This window comes from Mustela nigripes, chromosome 4 (assembly GCF_022355385.1).
Source record: "Mustela nigripes isolate SB6536 chromosome 4, MUSNIG.SB6536, whole genome shotgun sequence".
Taxonomy (NCBI): Eukaryota; Metazoa; Chordata; class Mammalia; order Carnivora; family Mustelidae; genus Mustela; species Mustela nigripes.
The window spans coordinates 138,570,689-138,586,328 of NC_081560.1; the positions used below are offsets into that span (position 1 = coordinate 138,570,689).

The 15,640-nt window shown below is 36.3% G+C and overlaps 1 protein-coding gene across 2 annotated transcripts in view; it reads right to left on the minus strand.

The window, feature by feature from the left end:
• MICU1 (mitochondrial calcium uptake 1) overlaps positions 1–15,640 on the minus strand; it is a 246,333-nt gene that overhangs the window by 198,595 nt on the left and 32,098 nt on the right. Inside the window, exon 2 of one of the 2 annotated variants that reach the window (XM_059397703.1) lies at positions 424–496. The exons of the other annotated variant lie outside the window; for it this stretch is intronic. The gene's annotated coding sequence lies outside the window, so the exon portion shown is untranslated. The remainder of the gene's footprint in view (positions 1–423; positions 497–15,640) is intronic. 2 annotated transcript variants of the gene reach the window in all.

Sequence of the window (15,640 nt, forward strand, 5' to 3'; positions counted from 1 at the left end):
AATGAATACTCTGGTTTCTCTTCAGATCAAATACATCTCTTCTTATAGTAAAAATGAGCACATCTAAAACATCAATCTGGAGAAAACATTATTCATCACTGACAACAGAAAGAAAAAGAGTATTCAGAAGTTTCCAATTATGAAACGCAAGTAACCTAACCAGTTCAAAAGTTGGAACAGACAAGGAGTAAGACTGGAAGATAAATTCACAATTAATCAGATATTCTCCATAAATAGACATATGTCCAAATAATAGACATCTCATAAATAGAAATATGCTCATCAGTGTAATAAACACATTTTTCGGTAAGAATAAATAAATACACAAATGATCAAATAGGTAAGGCATCATCACTTGAGAAGGTCATCTGAATTCTGGACTGAGAATTCTGATCATATATACAACAGGTAACTAGTACATACCTTAAATTGGAAAATACATGATGAAAGATTTTTTCTTGAAGAATAGCTATTTACCAGTAGTGAACAGAATAAACTGCAAACAAACAAACAAAAAAGAATAAATTGCAAACAACAAAGGCAGAGAAAGCTAATAGGAGTAGTGAATACAGCCAGAAGGCAATTAGTAACCTAAGTACTGGATGCCTACATGATAAGTATAGAAACCAAAAATAAAGTGAAAATGTCTAAAGAGAGACAAAACCATCAGATATCACTGTCCAACACACATTAATATGTAAGTGTGAAGGAGATATGGAAGACAGAAAGAAGAAAGAGATTAAAATAATAACAACACTAAATAGCAGATAGCAGAAAGTGAAATAGAATAGGAATCCAATGATCCAATGACCTAGGCTCAACTCTAGTACTAAACAGCTGTGCACAAAGGAAGCTTATTCTTCCTTAAGGAAGAATTTGAGAAAATGAGAGAACTGCCTAATTGAGCTTTAGGGTTCCTTTTATCTCCTAATGCTCTCTAACTATGGTGAAAATCTATATGGCAGAGTTTTAATCCATTTCATTTGAGGTTGAGGGGGTAGTAAGATTATATCATACAATCAAGATTTATTAGTGTTGAGAATCCATGTCTGTACGTTTTGGTGCTAGATTTTAAATTTTGAAAGTTCTGAATTCTACTAACAGTCTACTTACATTTTGATGTTGTAATTCAAATATTACTGTCTATATCTCATTTCACCACTGGTTTTAATCTCATTCCCCAAAGTGCATGTCAAAAGATATATCTAGGGGTAACTGGCTGGCTCAGTTGGTGGAACATGCAACTCTTGATTTCAGGGTTATGAGTTTAAGCCCCACATTTGGTGTAGACATTACTCAAAAGTTGTTAAAATCTTAAAAAAAAAAAAAGATGTATCTATTCATCTTCTCTAGTGCAATTTTCAGTTGACAAGTCAACAAAGAAAAAAAAAACCAGTGAAAAAAGACTATTATAATTTAATTCCTAACTTTGTAGTGAAGAAAGAGTGTAACTAGTTGAATGTATTAATTTTTGATGCGAGACCATGTAAACAGATTTAAGGAGATCAGCTTTCCAATTGAGTCTAGAAAACTGAGCACATTTTTCTTCCCTAACACTACCTACCCCCTTCAAAAAGGCATACCTTTTTTTCATGTGGATTCAAAAAAAAGATGAAGATATATTTCCATCCAAGAAAGGTCAAGGGAAGCAAGTGGAAACATAATTTTGTTACCAAAGAAAAGCATTATCTATACAACAAGAAAGAGAACAAGATTTTTAAAACCTATAACAAGATAACATTGCTGTTTCTATATCTATTATAAGACTATTAAGCTTAATAGATTGCTTTTGAGCAACCACTCTGGAAAACAGCATGGAGGCTCCTCAAAAAGTTGAAAATAGAGCTACCTTATGACCCAGCAATTGTACTACTGGGTATTTACCCTAAAGATACAAACGTAGTGATCCGAAGGGGCATGTGCACCCAAATGTATATAGCAGCAATGTCCACAATAGCCAAACTATGGAAAGAACCTAGATGTCCATTAACAGATGAATGGATAAAGGAGATGGTGTGTACACAATGGAATACTATGCAGCCATCAAAAGAAATGAAATCTTGCCATTCGGATGGAATTAGAGGGTATTATGCTTAGCGAAATAAGTCAGTCAGAGAAAGACAACTATCATGATCTCCCTGATATGAGGAAGTGGAGATGCAATGTGGGGGGTTTGGGGAGTAGGAAAAGAATAAATGAAACAAGATGGGATCAGGAGGAAAACAAACCATAAGAGACTCTTAATGTCACAAAACAAACTGAGGGTGACTGGGGGGAAGGGGGGAGGGAGAGGGTGGTGGGGTTATGGACATTGAGGAGGGTAGGTGATATGGTGAGTGTTGTGAAGTGTGTAAACCTGGCAATTCATAGACCTGTACCTCTGGGGCTAATAATACATTATATGTTTATTAAAAAAATTTAAAAATATATATATTGCTTTTGATAACTTTCAAAGGGTCACAGGACCAGGAAATCATTTAACTCAGCATCTTTATTTTATTTCATTTTATTTATTTATTTAAAAAGATTTTATTTATTTAATTTATTTATTTAAAAAGATTTTATTTATTTATTTGACAGAGAGAGATCACAAGTAGGCAGAGAGGCAGGCAGAGAGAGAGAGAGAGGGAAGCAGGCTCCCTGCTGAGCAGAGAGCCCAATGCGGGACTCGATCCCAGGACCGTGAGATCATGACCTGAGCCGAAGGCAGCGGCTTAACCCACTGAGCCACCCAGGTGCCCCAGCATCTTTATTTTAGAGATAAACAAAAGAGATCCAGATAAGTTATGTGGTTTACTCACAGCTAATTAGTACAAAAACCTACACTAAATCCTAGAATTCTTGTTCCCAAATAAATAACCTAAAGGGGAAAACATTTTTTAATAACTGTTCTCAGCAAAATAAATATAATAGCCACATTCCAAAAAGAAATCAAATGCCCAACCATAGAAAAATAAACAATAGTATAACATAATACAATGTAATATAAATATTTAATATGTTAATCATAAAATATTATTAAATCATTTCACAAACCAAGAAAGTTGGGCTAAAGAAATTTAAACAGTTGGAAAAAAGAAGTAAAAATGGCTCTGAGAACTATGAAAAGATACTAAGAGAATGCATATTAAAACTATATTGAGATACTGTTTTTCGCTCATCAAGCTGTCAATAAATCCAAAAGTTTGAAAACACACTGGTTGGCAATACTATAGAAATGGCACTGCTAAGGAATCTGTTAAGCTGGTACAAAGTACTCCCTAAAAGAAAAATAGTACAATCTATGGAGGGCGATTTGGCAATATCCATTAAAATATCCATGAAAATCACCCATAATATAAAACTGCATCCAGCCAGCCAGCAATTGTACCTCTGATAAAACTTCCCAATGATATACCTGAACACCTGTGAAGTTATATACACACAAACACAGTTATTCATCCTATCCTGGTTGGTAACAGCAACAGATTAAATCCACCTCAGTGTTCACCAGGAGAGGACTGGCTAAACCATGATAAATATATACAAGGCAATACCATGTAGCAATAAATAGGGAATGAAAAAACTGTGTATGGATTTAAAGAGTTTCATGACATACTGTTATCTTAAAAAAAACTAAGCTGTGGAACAGCATATATGGTATGTTACCCTTTTATGTAAATGAAGAGCAAGAAGAATGCATACGTGCATGTTTCTAGTAAGTAGCTCTGGAAGGACACACAATAAAGTTAACAGTGGTGGGGCTGGTTGGGGTAGAAGATGGGTGATATTAAGAGGTAGACTTCTACAATGTATTACTTCATTTTTAAGCATTTTTTTAAAAAAGATTTGTTTATTTGGGAGAGAGAGAGAGAGACACCAGAGGTAGTGAGAGAGAGAGAGAGCACAAGCTGGGAGGAGGGGGAGAAGCAGGCTCCCCACTGAGCAAGGAGCCTAACTGGTGGCTCAGTCCCAGGATCCTGGGATCATGACCTGAGCCAAAGGCAGACACTTAACCAACCGAGCCACCCAGCTGCCCTCTTATAAACTTTTTTTAAAAGGCAGAATATGTACATGCCAGCTAAAAAAAAAAAAAAAGTAAAATAAATGTGTTTTTAATTATAAAAAAAATTAGGTGATCCAAATAAAATTTAATGATACTCGAGGAAAGATTCTCTTTATGCTTTACATTTTAAGAAAAATAAAGGCGGGTCCAGAAGACTGGTGTTTCAATCTCCTCAGCTAGGGACTATCATTTACCAGCCCTAACAGTGGACAGAGGCCCAATAATGTCTTAGCAATCAACCCATATCATGGCAGGGTTCCCTACTAAGGTTAAGTTTTACCTGAATCAAATTCATTTCCTAAAACCCTCATTATTGGCACATCCTGATTTAACTTATTAAACTACTAGAATTCTACACCTTATCCTGATCCTGACTTAAAATAACTGCTTGCACTTTTCTATATGATTAATTGCCTTCTATTTCTGATCTCTGACAATCGCACATCTAAAGAAGGACTGCTTAGTTCTTCCAATCCTCACACTGGCCTAAATAAACTTCTGGTGTATACTATTACCAACAGCACTACTGTTAAAAGCAACATCTGCAGGGCGTCTGGGTGGCTCAGTCAGTTAAGTAGCTGCCTTCACCTCAGGCCATGATCCTGGGGTCCTGGGACTGAGTCCCACATCAGGCTCCTTGCTTAGTGGGGAGCCTGCTTCTCCTCTCCCTCTGCCCCTTCTCTTGCTTGTGCTGTCTCTCTCTCAAGTAAATAAATAACATCATAAAAAAAAAAAAAAGGCACAACATCTACTAATTCTGAGGCCAAGACAAATTTCTGAGACCTACCCAAATTTGGCCACCAACAAAATTTAGACCTCAGTTAAATAAAACTTCAAGGTTCCAAAGTGTTTAGTTTAGTTTAGCTTGAGAAAACAAGAACCGAGTGTCCTTCCTGTGTTTCCATGATCTAATACAACATCTGGCGTATATAATATATGTACGTGATGGCTCAGTACACTCTAAGAAATAAATAGGATTGTTCTTTGAGAACTACATTGTAAAAATCAGCACAATCAAGAGTGCCCACTAAGATTCACCTTATTCATCCCAGTATCAGCTATATACTAACCCTGGAACTGAAGGTCATCAGAGCCTCAGCCATTAAGTATCCAAATTATATATTTAACTCCTCTTTATTCTATTACCATGCTTACTAAGTATGTTATGATTCTAACAGAGCTTCCTGTTTAGACTGCCTTCAAAAGAGAACATGCTGATCAGAAGATGAGAGTATCCTAGATCTCCACGCCAGCTGTATTTCTCATGGTAAACTAATATATTAGCAATCTGGTTTAATCTCCTATGATACTAGTTTGCCTAAAAAAGCTTCTCTGAATCTGATCAATTCTAAGACTTAAGTTATAATTTGGTGACTTTTCAAGGTTCAAGGGCCAACCTTCAACCTTGCACCATTGGGACATCTTGACACCCTGCCTTGCCATTTCATTCAAATTTCCACTGGGAACAGATGCCAGTAAGAATGCCCTAAAAGTTTTGGATGGCCAGAGTCACTGAACCTAGGGAACCACACTCACCTCCCCTTTGCCGTGGGTACTGAAGTTAGAGGACAGCAATAAAAGAAGAATCTAAAGATGGAAAAATTATGAGAATATTGATTTGTTGGGCATGATACATATTTTGGAATAGAATAAGCAAAACTGCTTGCATTGTTTATAAGTAAGATAGGAGCACATTTTTATTATCAAAAATGTCATTGTAGGGGCGCCTAGGTAGCTCAGTCCATTAAGCCTCTGACTCAATTTTGGCTCAGATCAGGATCTCAGGGTGCTGGGATTCACTCAGCAGAGATAAAGCTGCTATCTCCCTCTCCCTTTGCCCCGTCCCTTACTCCTTCTCACTCAAGCACTCTCTCTTTCTCTCTCTCAAATAAATCTTTTGAAAGAAGTCACTGCAGAGGTGCCTGGATGCCTTAGTCAGTTAAGCATCTGCCTTCAGCTCAGGTCATGATCCCAGGGTCCTGGGATCGAGCCCCATTTTGGGATCCTTGCTTCAGAGGGGAGCCTACTTCTCCCTCTCCCTTTGCCTGCCCTTGCCCCTGCTTGTATACTCTCTCTCTCACTCATGCACGTGTGTGTGCTGTCAAATAAATAAAATCTTAAGAAAAAAGTCACTGTACAAAAGTATAAAAAAGAAACTATGTCTTATTCTTCATCTTTCTGAAACCCCACCAGTCTCCCTAGAAGTAAACTCAGAAAGAAGTTTGTATGCATCTTTCCAGAAATCGTTCTATTTGTTTACATATAAACAATATTCATATGTATATACGTATGTATATACTCAAATATTCAGCATTTGGAATGCTTTGCATTATTCTTTGTTTTATATAATGAAGTCATATCATACAAATCTGCAAATCTTTAAAACTTTTTAAATACAACTTAAAAATCATTCCAACAAGAGATAGCCTTTTTAACTCTAACAGAGTATTTCATTCTATGATTATGCCACAATTTAACTGGCAGTTAATACACAATTCAACTATCTGGCAATTAATCCTTAATTAAAGATGTTTCTATACTTTGCCATTACAAACTTAGCTACAGAGACATTTCCTATGCATTTATTTTTATGCAAGTAAATCTGTGGGACAGACATCTACAAAAGAAACCACTTATTTCAAAGTAACTCATGAGGTGCCTGGGTACCTCAGTCAGTTAAGCATCTGACTGCTGATTTACGGTTCAGGTCATGATCTCAGGGTGGTGAGATGGAGCCCCTAGTGGGGGCATGGAGTCTGCTTAGGTTTCTCTCCCCTTTTCTCCGCCCCAGCCCTCTCATGATCTCTCTCTCTCTCAAAAAAAAAAAAAGAAAAGAAAAGAAAGAAAGAAAAGGCAATGTCACGTGATCACTTTTAACTTTGAAAGATACTGTCAAATTACCCTTCAAAACTGACATTCCAATTTATATGCCACCAACAGTTTATCAGGGTACTTCTTTTCCTATATTTGCTATTGCTGATCTCTTCAATTTATATGGTGGATTAAAAATGACATCTAATTTAATTTGTACCTTACCTATAATAAATGAGTTTCATAATCTTTGCTTAGTTCTCAAGAGTTCATCCCTATTGTTCTGAGGACTACTAGAATACTAAACTGTATTTATTTTCTTTTGTTCCAGTCATATTCCCCAACCCTGAGGTTTTAGCTTTCCTTCCTCTAAAAAGGAGTCATATTTTCCACCTAGATTTATTTTAGATATAAAATATTTTTAGGTCAGATGCAATATTAACACCAATCCATCCACTGTTATTTTTTAGTAGAATGTTTTTACTAACCAAAAAAAAAAAAGATAAAACTTTCCCAATATGAACCATTTCAATACTTTTCCAATTCAATCTTACTGAGCTCTACCAGAACTGACTGGGAATAGTTCTTCCATCTAACATTTGTTTTCTTTTTCTTCTCTTTTCTTTTTTTTTTTTAAGATTTTATTTATTTGTCAGAGAGAGAGAGAGAGAGCACAAACAGGGGGAGCAGCAGGCAGAGCAGGCAAAGGGAGAAGCAGGCTCCCTGGTGAACAGGGAGCCCGATGTGGGACTCGATCCCAGGACCCTGGGATCATGACCTGAGCCAAAGGCAGATGCTTAAGCAGATGCTTAAGCCACGCGGGCATCCTTAACATTTGTCTTCTAATGGCTAGTTATACTTTCAAAATACTTGAATGGATTATGCATTCATTACACTGCTGAAAAGAATATTTTATTCTTTTTTTCTTTAAGTAGTTTCCATGCCCAATGTAGGGCTTGAACTCACAACCCTGACATCAAGACCTGAGCTGAGATCAAGTTGGATGCTTAACCGATTGAGTCACCCAAACACCTCAAGAATGATTTAATGTAAACAGCAACAAAGGTCTCAAAAATATTCAGCAAGTGTTTCATCTTTACACACTACTGGAAAGTGAGAATACACATCATTCTGCTGTCATATTTATCCTTTTGAAAACAGAAAAGAGACGACAAATGAAATTCTGACTGAATTAAAATGGTAAAAAAAAAAAAAAAAGGAATGCCAGAAGCTATACTAAAAAATTACAGTATGCCCAATTCAACTCTAGTATAGTGACGTAACACAGATGGATGCACTTTTTCTTATTTTTACTAAAGCTACACCCTAAAACTTACTAAATACACATTAGGCAGTAGTGCAAACATAAATAAATGTATTTATTTCGCTGATATATATAGCACTTCTTCTTTGCAAAGGGTGTGTTATTCCCAAAACACGTGCAAACTATGAACAATAGTTGCCATGAACATAGGAGAATAAATAACAGAAAAAATAAGCATCTGCTATTGCTAGATTTAAGATTTATGGACTTCTGAGAGCAGATTTAAGTAGTTTCAGTTTAGCCAGTTGAGTTATTCCTTGTGCAGTCTACAAGAATTACTATAGTGAATATAATTTCATAATGGACTCCATATTCATAGTTTATATACTCAAAGAACTCACCAAATTGGGCTTCTGCATCTCCATGGATGCCGAACGTGATTCCTATGCCTAATACAACCACAAAGTCTAATATAATACTTTGGGTATTAAACACATCTAAATATTTATTGATTTAAATGGAAATTGAAGTTCACTAATCATAAATAATTATAAATATGATGACTATATAACAGGCTATTGGACTAGAAATGAGGAGATTCAAGTTTCTGGCTAAGTTTTGTCATTGTTTCTACATGTCTTTTTTTTTTTTTTTTTTTGTCAAGATTTTATTTATTTGACAGAAAGAGAGAGACAGTGAGAGAGGGACCACAAGCAGGGGGAATGGGAGAGAGAGAAGCAGGCTTCCCGCCAAGCAGAGACCCTGATGCAGGGCTCAATCCCAGGACCCTGGAATCATAACCTGAGCCAAAGGCAGACACTTGACGACTGAACCACCCAGGCACCCCTGTTTCTACATGTCTTTTTTTTTTTTTTTAAGATTTTATTTATTTACTTGACAGACAGAGATCACAAGCAGGCAGAGAGGCAGGCAGAGAAAGAGACGGGGAAGCAGGCTCTCCACTGAGCAGAGAGCCCAATGCGGGGCTCGATCCCAGGACCCTGAGATCATGACCTGAGCCGAAGGCAGAGGCTTAACCCACTGAGCCACTCAGGTGCCCCTGGTTCTACATGTCTTAACATGAAAAACTATTTGTATACTATTCCTCAGCCCAGCCCTTCTTAAGGTATACCTCATCTGTAACAGTTACATAAAACCATTACCGCTCTTGATTTCTTCCTCTAAATTCCTATAGAATTAACATCCTGTACCACTACTCTGGTACCTGACTTAAGAAATAATTTTAATGTATACCTGTCAACTTATGCAGGAGACTACAAATCGAAAGGCTTCATAGTATCCTCAGTGTCAATTAATGAATTTAAAGTTATTATTAACAGTCGTAACAAGTATTACTGTTCAATTACATGAGTAGACACAGGGAACTTAGGTTCTCTTTCTAGCTCCAGCTTGCTATGGGACCAGTAAAAGTTTTATCTTCTCTGAGACTGAACTCTGGAAGATGAAGGGCACAGGTGGTATTTAATTCTAAGTTTTTTTCTGGCTTTAAGAGTTCATTTCAGAAAAACAAAATATAAAAGTATTTTGAACTTTCTGGAAGAAGAAAGTCACCTTGAGTGGTTATGAATGAGACAACATCACCATTCGCCTCAATAGCTGAGGCAAATTACGCATAATCCATAATGTCCAACTGCCATTATTTCATTCAAGTCATTAGCTATGTATTTATTGAGCAAGGTACTGTGACAGCAGTACAAAAGGCACAAAAATGAGCAAGGCACAGTCTGCCCACAAACACCTCATCATTTGGTAGTAAACATAAAACAAGTATTTGAATATCCATTAAGCAAAGGACAAAAAAAATGTGCGGGCTAAAGAACATACTAACAGGGGTTCAAAAAAAGGAAAAATTACATTAGGCTAGTAAGTGGAAAGGGCTCAAAAAAAGCTCCAAGGAGGAATACTAACTTAGGGTAGGAGAAATCTAATCATTTTTTAAAAATACAGTTATTATTTGTTTCAGGGGTACAGGTCTGTGATTTATGAGTCTCACACAACACCCAGCACTCAGCACAACATATATCCTCTGAATATCCATCACCCAGCCACCCTAGCCCCCTCCCCTCCAACAGTCTTCAGTCCTTTATGGTTTGTCTCCCTCTCCGGTTTCATCTTCTTTCATTTTTTCCTCTCTTCCCCTATGATTCTCTGCTTTGTTTCTTAAATTCTGCACTATCGGTGACATATAATTGTCTTTCTCTGACTGACTTATTTCACTTAGCATAATACCCTCTAGTTCTATCCATGTTACTGCATATAGTAAGAGTTCATTTTTGATGGCTGCATAATATTCCATATATATATATATATATATATATATATATATATATATATTTATATATCATGTCTTCATTATCCATTCATCTGTAGATGGGCATCTCGGCTCGCTCCATAGTTTCACTATAGTAGACACTGCTGATACAAACACTGGGGTACAGGTGCCCCTTTGGATCCTCACATTTGTATTTTGGGGATAAATACACAGTAGTGCAATTGCTGGGTCATACTTCAACTTTCTAGGAACCTCCATACTGTTTTCCAAAGTGGCTGCACCAGCTTGCATTTTTTTTTTAAAGATTTTATTTACTTATTTGACAAAGAGACACAGCGAGAGAGAGGGAACACAAGAAGGGCTAGTGAGAGAAGGAGAAGCAGGCTTCCCACTGAGCAGGGAGCCTGATGTGGGGCTCAATTCCAGGACCCTGGGATCATGACCTGAGCCGAAGTCAGATGCTTAATGACTAAGCCACCCAGGCGCCCCCCTCCCCAACTAAGCATTCTTTATAAGAGTTTGGCTGAATGCACTAGCTTAGAAGCCTTTGTCATATTATCTGAGAAATGGGTTAAACTACTAGAAATATAATCTTCACTGCACAACTATAGCACTATTAAAAATGCAACAATATATTAGACTTTAATTATACTGGATAATTTTGAAAACATCTCTGTACATTTCTTTTAGATTAAATGAATCAGCTTTAAAGTTCTGCATTGAAGACACCAGGATGACTGCCAAAATACAGTAGAGATTAACGTTCATGTCTAGAAAAGATGCATTTTCATACCTCAAAGTGACGTTACTGACAGACTCAATGAGGAAAGCTCACACCTCAGCTAACTCTGTTCTGGGAAGTATCTTCCAACAGCAAAGAAAGCTATTTTAAATGATCTAGGTAAGAATAGAGTTAATTTAAGTTATATAAATCACTAAGAGTTTAAAAAAAAATAATAACCATAAGAAAAAGAATCACCTAACATAAATGTTAGGTTTGACAAAAAATTTTTGGTACATATTCTTGCTAAATGAAGATGCTATGGAAAAGCAGGTCACTGGGCGCCTTGGTGGCTCAGTGGGCTAAAGCCTCTGCCTTCAGCTCAGGTCATGATCCCAGGGTCCTGGGATTAAGCACCACATTGGGCTCTCTGCTCGGCGGCGAGACTGCTTCCCCCTCCCCACCCCCCCCGCCTGCCTCGTGATCTCTGTCAAATAAATGAAAAAAATCTTAAAGAAAAAGAAAAGAAAAGCATGTCACTATCCTTTTGATACTCTGGGAAATATTCTTTCATCTATTGAGTACCTCCATGACCACTTTCTGTGTGCATAAGCACACATACACACACATACACACACTTGAAACTTATGTCTGGTGAAGAAAGAAAGACATAAACTTATGTCTAGTGAAGAGTGACAATTTCCCTTCTTGAATAACCGTACGGAAGAACAAACTGCACAAAGGGAAAAGAAAAAAATAACCAAAGAAAAAGTATACTTTAAACTAAAAACAAACCTACCCCAAAACTACAGAAACAGTGATGATCAATATAAATTTTCTAAAACTCTAGGATGTGCTAATGTGTTGACATCATGATTGAGCTCTCAGTATTTAAAATTTCCATAAAACAAAATTCTCCAACTTGTTTCAATTCAAGTCTTAGATAATATGTAGCTATAGAGTTTCAATGTTTAATAAATACTTTTAATGTACCTAAGCGCCATTAGAAAAATACCGGATGGAAAAATTCAGCTATCAATAAGGAAAGTTTAAGCATTGCTATAAAAGAAATTAGTGTCAATAAAGTATTAACTTGTATAAAGCAAAGGTGAGGGTGTGTAAAAGTGATGGCGATACAGAATAGTCTAGATAAAGCTTTGTGAAAAACTTTTTTCTTTTTTTTAAGATTTTACTTATTTGACACAAAGAGAACACAAGATGGGGAGCAGCAGGCAGAGGGAGAGGGGAGAGGGAGAAGCGGGGTACCCTCTGAGCAAGGAGCCCGATGCAGGACTCTATCCCAGGACCCTGGAATCATGACCTAAGCTGATAGCAGATGCCTAACCAATTGAGCCATCCAGGGATCCCATAAAAAACCATCTACTCTCCATCCTCCCCAAACTCTTAGGTTTATATTAATTTATCAAAAACGAAGACATATTTCAGTTTCAAGCCACTCTAAGCCTCACACATTTTATGGCTATTTTGCTATATTTTATGGCGATACCAGCCATCAAAATTTAAACATATAACATAAAACTCCATTTAAAATGTTTCTGTTTGGGGTACCTGAGTGGCTCAGCCGTTAAACATCTGCCTTCAGCTCAGGTCATGATCCCAGGGTTCTGGGATCAAGTTCTGCCATCGGGCTCCCTGCTCAGCGGGGTGGGGAGCCTGTTGCTTCTCCCTCTCACACTCCCCTCACTTGTGCTCCCTCTCTCTCTCACTCTCTCTGTCAAATAAATAAATAAATAAAATCTAAGTAAATAAATAAATAAAATGTTTCTGTTTAAACAATTTTTATTATAGGGTTAATCCAGTAAGATGCTGTTAATTAATATTTGATTATTCACTTGAGACTTTGTAAGCCCAAACTCCCATGGAGCATAAATCTTGATCTTTATCATTAAACCAAAGTATAAAGTGTTAGATTAACTTCTGCTATGATGCATATATGATTTAAAGACAACAGGGGCAGGTGAAGACAATGGTAGATGCTTACACCCCAGTTTAACAATATTTTCTCCATTAACAATACAGAACAAAAACAAGGAAAAAAGAGCTGTCTTAAAACCATGTCCTCTGCATAACTTGAAGACAGTCTAAACTTTAAAATAATACTAAGTAAAAAGAGAAAAATAACCAAATCTTGGTGTGTGATCTCATGTGCCTCCCCCATCACTTTTCCTTCTCAAGGCTTTGGGGTGAAAACAGTAGACTGAGAAAGCATGTCAGGAGTAATGAAGGAGAGAAACTAGGAATAGGGCCCAAGGTTGATCTGAAAATTCAATGGGTGATCTAAGTCCATACTAAATCTAAAATATTTTTTAATTATTTTAATTATTTTTATCATAGTAAGTGTACTCTTTTCATTCCCATCCTCTATTTCCCCTATACCCTCACCCACTGCCATACTGGTAACCATCAGTTTGCTCCCTACAGTTAAGAGTCTGGTTTTTTTGGTTTCTTTTTCCATTAAGTCTTTGTTTTGTTTCTTAAATTCCACATAAGAATAAAATCATATGGTATTTGTCTTTCTGACTTAGTTCACTAGCTCCATCCATGTTACTGCAAACAACATGGCAATATTTCATTCTTTTTATCGCTGAGTAATATTCCATAGTACAGACATAAAACATTGCCTTTATCCATTCATCAATCAATCGACACTTGGGCTGCTTCCCTATCTTGGATATTGTAAATAATGCTACTACAAGTAAAAGGGTACATGTATCACTCTGAATTAGTGTTTTTGTATTTGGGGGGTAAATACCCAGTAGTGTGATTACTGGATTGTTAGGGTAGTTCTATTCTTACCATTTTGAAGAAACTCCATACCATTTTTCACAGTCTCTGTACCAGTTTGACTTCCCAATAACAATGCAAGGGCTCTTTTTCACAGCCTTACCAATACTTATTTCTTCTGTTTTTTACTTTAGCCATTCTAATAAGCATAAGGTGATATCTCACTGTAGTTTTGATTTGATTTCCCTGATGATGAGTGATACTGACCATCTTTTTCATGCACATGTTGGCCATCTGTCTGCCTTCTTTGGAGAAATGTCTGTTCGTGTCTTCTGCACACTTTTTAAATTGGATAATTTGGCTTTTGGGTGTTGAGTTGTATCAGTTCTTCCTATATTTTGGATGCTAATTTCGGATGCCTTTATCAGATATGTCATTTGCAAATATCTTCCCTCATTCAGTAGGTTGCCTTTTAGTTTTGTGGACTATTTCTATCACTGTGCAGAAAATTTTTATTTTGATATAGTCCCAATAGTTTATTTTTACTTTTATTTCGCTTGCTGAAGGAGACATATCTAGAAAAATGTTGCTACAGCCAGTATCAGAGAGATTACTGCCTGTAGTCTCTTTAAGGATTTTTATGGTTTCAGATCTCACATTTAGGTCTTTAATCTATTCTGAGATTACTTTTGTGTACGGTAAAAGAAAGTGGTCCAGTTTCATTCTTTTGCATGTAGCTGTCCAATGATCCCAACACTATTTGTTGAAGAGACTATCTTTCTCTGATTGTATATTCATTCCTCCTTTGTTGAAGATCAGTTGACCATATAATTGTGGTGTTATTTCTGAGTTTTCCATTCTATTCCATTGATTCATTTCTCTGCTTTTTGATGCCAGTAACATACTGCTTTAACTGCTACTGCTTTATAATATAACTTGGTATCTGGAGTTGTTCTGTTTTACTTTTTTAAGATTACTTTGGCTATCTGAGGTCTTTTGTGGTTCCATACAAATTTAAGATTTGTTCATTCTAGTTCTGTGAAAACTGTTGGTAAGTTGATATGGACTACATTAAATCTGTAGATTGCGTTAGGCAATATTACAGACATTTCAACAATGTTCTTCCAACTGTGATTATGGAATGTCTTCCCATTCTTTTGAATCTGACTTCAATTTCTCTCATCAGTGTTTCATAGTTTTCAGATTACAAGTTTGCCACTTCTTTGGTTATTTCTTCTTGGGTTATTTATTTCTTGGTTTATTATTTATTTCTTAGTTATTCCACTTCTTGGGTTATTTATTTCTAGATATTTTATTGGCTTGGGTGAAAATATAAATCAGACTGTTTCCTTAATTTCACTTTCTGCTCTGTCATTAGCATACAGATTTGCAACAAATTTCTATACACTGATTTTGTATCCTGCAACTTTACTGAATTCCTTTATCAGCTCTAGTTTTTGTAGGGTTTTTTTTTTTTTTTTTGGTTGTGTATGTGTGAAATCTTTAATGTTTTCTATATACAGTATCATGTCATCTGCAAATAGTGAGAGTTTTACTTCTTCCTACCAATCTGGATGTGTTCTATAAATGCATATAACTATATAAATGTACAACCATATCTAATAGTTTTTTGGTGGAGTGCTTAGGGTTTTCAATATATAATATCATGTCATTTGCAAATAGTACACTTTGGATGCCTTTTATTTCTCTTTCTTGCCCAAATGCTCTGGCTAGTACTTCCAATTCTATGTTGGGGAAAAA